Source organism: Rattus norvegicus, chromosome 8, assembly GCF_036323735.1.
Source record: "Rattus norvegicus strain BN/NHsdMcwi chromosome 8, GRCr8, whole genome shotgun sequence".
Taxonomy (NCBI): Eukaryota; Metazoa; Chordata; class Mammalia; order Rodentia; family Muridae; genus Rattus; species Rattus norvegicus.
Genome location: NC_086026.1, coordinates 26,766,126 through 26,769,483, shown reverse-complemented (window position 1 = coordinate 26,769,483; position 3,358 = coordinate 26,766,126). Strand labels below are relative to the sequence as shown.

At 38.7% G+C, this 3,358-nt stretch overlaps 1 non-coding gene across 1 annotated transcript; it reads left to right on the top strand.

The window, feature by feature from the left end:
* The first annotated feature begins 2,442 nt into the window (after window positions 1–2,442).
* On the top strand, window positions 2,443–2,549 carry LOC120094407 (U6 spliceosomal RNA). Its single transcript, XR_005488731.1, has one exon. It is a non-coding gene; the product is annotated as a U6 spliceosomal RNA (small nuclear RNA).
* The last annotated feature ends 809 nt before the right edge of the window (window positions 2,550–3,358 follow it).

The window sequence follows — 3,358 nt, the reverse complement described above, 5'->3', positions numbered from 1 at the left end:
GCAAATGTCAGCAGTAAACTACTGAACTGAGAAGGAGACCCCCGTTGAAGGAATCAGAGAAAGGACTGAAAGAGTTTGCAGGGGCTTGAGACTCCATATGAACAATGCCAACCAACCAGAACTTCCAGGGACTAAGCCACTACCCAAAGGTTATACATGGACTGACCCTGGGCTCCAACTGCATAGGTAGCAATGAATAGCCTAGTAAGAGCACCAGTAGAAGGGGAAGCCCTTGGTCCTGCCAAGCCTGAACCCCCAATGAAAGTGATTGTTGGGGGGAGGGTGGTAATTGGAGGATGATGGGGAGGGAACACCCATATAGAAGGGGAGGGGGAGGGGCTAGGGGGGTGTTGGTCTGGAAACTGGGAAAGGAATAACAATTGAAATGTACATAAGAAATACCCAAGTTAATAAAGATGGAGAAAATAAAAAACAATGGCTTTATGAAATTCATAGGCAAATGGATGGAACTAGAAAATATCATCCTGAGTGAGGTAACCCAATCACACAAAAACACACATCGTATGCCCGCATTGATATGTGGGTTCTAGCCCAAATGCTTGAATTACCCTAGATGCACAGAACACATGATACTCAAGAAGGATGACCAAAATGCATATGCTTCATTCCTTCTTTAAATGGGGAACAAGAATACCCTTGTGAGGGAATAGGTAGGCAAAGTTTAGAACAGAGCCTGAAGGAACACCCATTCAGAGCCTGCCCCACATGTGGCCCATATATATACAGCCACCAAACTATATAAGATGGATGAAGCAAAGAAGTGCAGACTGACAGGAACCGGATGTAGATCTCTCCTGAGAGAAACAGCCAGAATATGGCAAATTCATAGGCAAATGCCAGCAGCAAACCACTGAACTGAGAAGGAGACCCCCGTTGAAGGAATCAGAGAAAGGACTGAAAGAGTTTGCAGGGGCTTGAGACTCCATATGAACAATGCCAACCAACCAGAACTTCCAGGGACTAAGCCACTACCCGAAGGTTATACAGGGACTGACCCTGGGCTCCAAATACATAGATAGCAATGAATAGCCTAGTAAGAGCACCAGTGGAAGGGGAAGCCATGGGTCCTGCCAAGACTGAACCCCCAGTGAACGTGATTTTTTGGGGCTGGGTGGTAATGAGGGCAGGATGGGGAGGGGAACACCCATATAGAAGGGGAGGGGGAAGGGTTAGGGAGATGTTGGCCCAGAAACTGTGAAAGGGAATAACAATTGAAATGTACATAAGAAATAACCAATTTAGTAAAGATGGAGGATAAAAAATCCAATAAAAATTAAAAAAAAAACTTACCATAAACTATGTCTTCAGTTACATAGAACATACATCACCTTGCAATTGTCAGGAAAAAACACTAAATCTAAACCAAACTGAACCAAAACAAAAATTATGAAGTCCTTTTTATATTGGCCAACTATTCTGGCATCTACGTATGTGGTTGATGTACTCAGTTTTCTTAGATAAGTTTTCCATTGCTGTGAGAAGACATCATGACCAAAACATATCCTATAGTGGACAACATTTAATTGGGACTCACTTACAGGTTCTGAGGTTCAGTTCATTGTCACAATGACAGGAACTATGTCAGCATCCAGGCAGAGGTGAGTTTGGAGGAGCTCCAAGTTCTACATCTAAATCCAAAGGCAGACAGCAGAAGACTAGTTTCCAGGCAGCTAGGAGAAAGGTGTTAAAGCCCACCTGAAAGTGACACACCTCCTTCAACAAGGCCACACGTCCTAATAAGACAAGCATATTCAAATCACCACATTACTCCATTAAAGAAAAAAACTGTTTTCTCTCTCAGAAGCTATCAATTACAGATAATTTTTTTTCATAATGAGACCTTGTGCTTACTTCCCAATTCTCTGTGCAGGGAGTTTATCTGGTATAAATTTGTTCAAGATTTTGTGCATGCAGAACTTTTAGAAGAATACAATTTTGACTTTAAGTTAAGAGACTATTGTTGATCACTATAATTGATTCATGTATCCATGTATTCATCTGTGAATATTTAAAAAACTATATATGACTGTGAATTCTCTACCATCTTTTTAATTAGGAACCACTATGTGAAGTTCTTGATTGTCCTTCTTCAGTGTCAGAGAAGAAAACCTTATTAGGATAATTTTTGATATTTATGAAATACACACTAATATTAACTCTTTACTGCTATGTGTAATATTCATTGCTTCCAAATACAGCATGATGATTGTTTAATAATGTGTCTTTAAGAAGTTCTATTTTGGAGATTTGGAATTACTTGCACAAAATTAAGTTGTTATAATCAATGAGTTGATCTACTCACTTGCCTCTCAACAAACAAATACCTTTGGAATTTTGGAGTATAATTTCCTGTTACTATCTCTAAGTGAATATTTACCTGTATATTCTTAAATAGTTTATCTTTAAAATAATTTTTGTAGTATGCTCACTTTGGAAGCACATATACTAACATTGGTATAATACAGAGAAGATTAGAATTGCCTCTGTGAAAGGATGAGATGCAAATTCATCAAGTCTTCCAGATTTTTACAACAGGAAGTAAAACACAGTGGTCATTAATATTTCTCACCACCAATGGTCTCAATTCTCCAAACAAAAGGCACAGACTAACAAAACGGGTGTGAAAACAGGATCCATCATTCTGCTGCATACACAAAGCACACATTAGCAACAAAGATAGACATTACCTCAGATAAGAGACTGGGAAAGAATTTCCCAAGCCAACAAGCACAAGAAGCAAGCTGAAGTAGCCACTGAAATATCTAATAAAATAGACTTTCAACTGAAATTAATCAAAAGAGATGGGGAAGGACATTTCATACTCATCAGAAGAAAAATTCTCCAAGATTACGTCTCAATTATGAATATTTTTGCAAGGCCACACAGACTCATAAAAGAAACATTTTACTAAAGCTTAAATTACACCATGAACCCCATGCTTTTAAAGGTGGAGACTTCAACTTCCCACTCTCACCAATGGATGGGCCATGCAGACAGAAACTAAACAGAAATATAAAACTAACTTAGGTTATGAATCAAATGGACTTAAATGATATCTATGCATAATATTTCACCCAAAGAGAAAATAATATACTTTCTTCTGAGTACCTCATGGAACCTTCTCCAAAGTTGACCATATACTTGGACACAAAGCAAGTCTCAGCAGATACAAGAAAATTGATGTAACCTCCAATCTTATCAGAGCACCATGGATTAAGCTGGACTTCACAATAAGAGAAACAACAGAAAGCCTACAAGCCCATAGAAACTGGATATCTCTCTACTCAACGACTACTAGTTCAAGGAAGAAATAAAGAAATAAATCAAAGACTTTAGA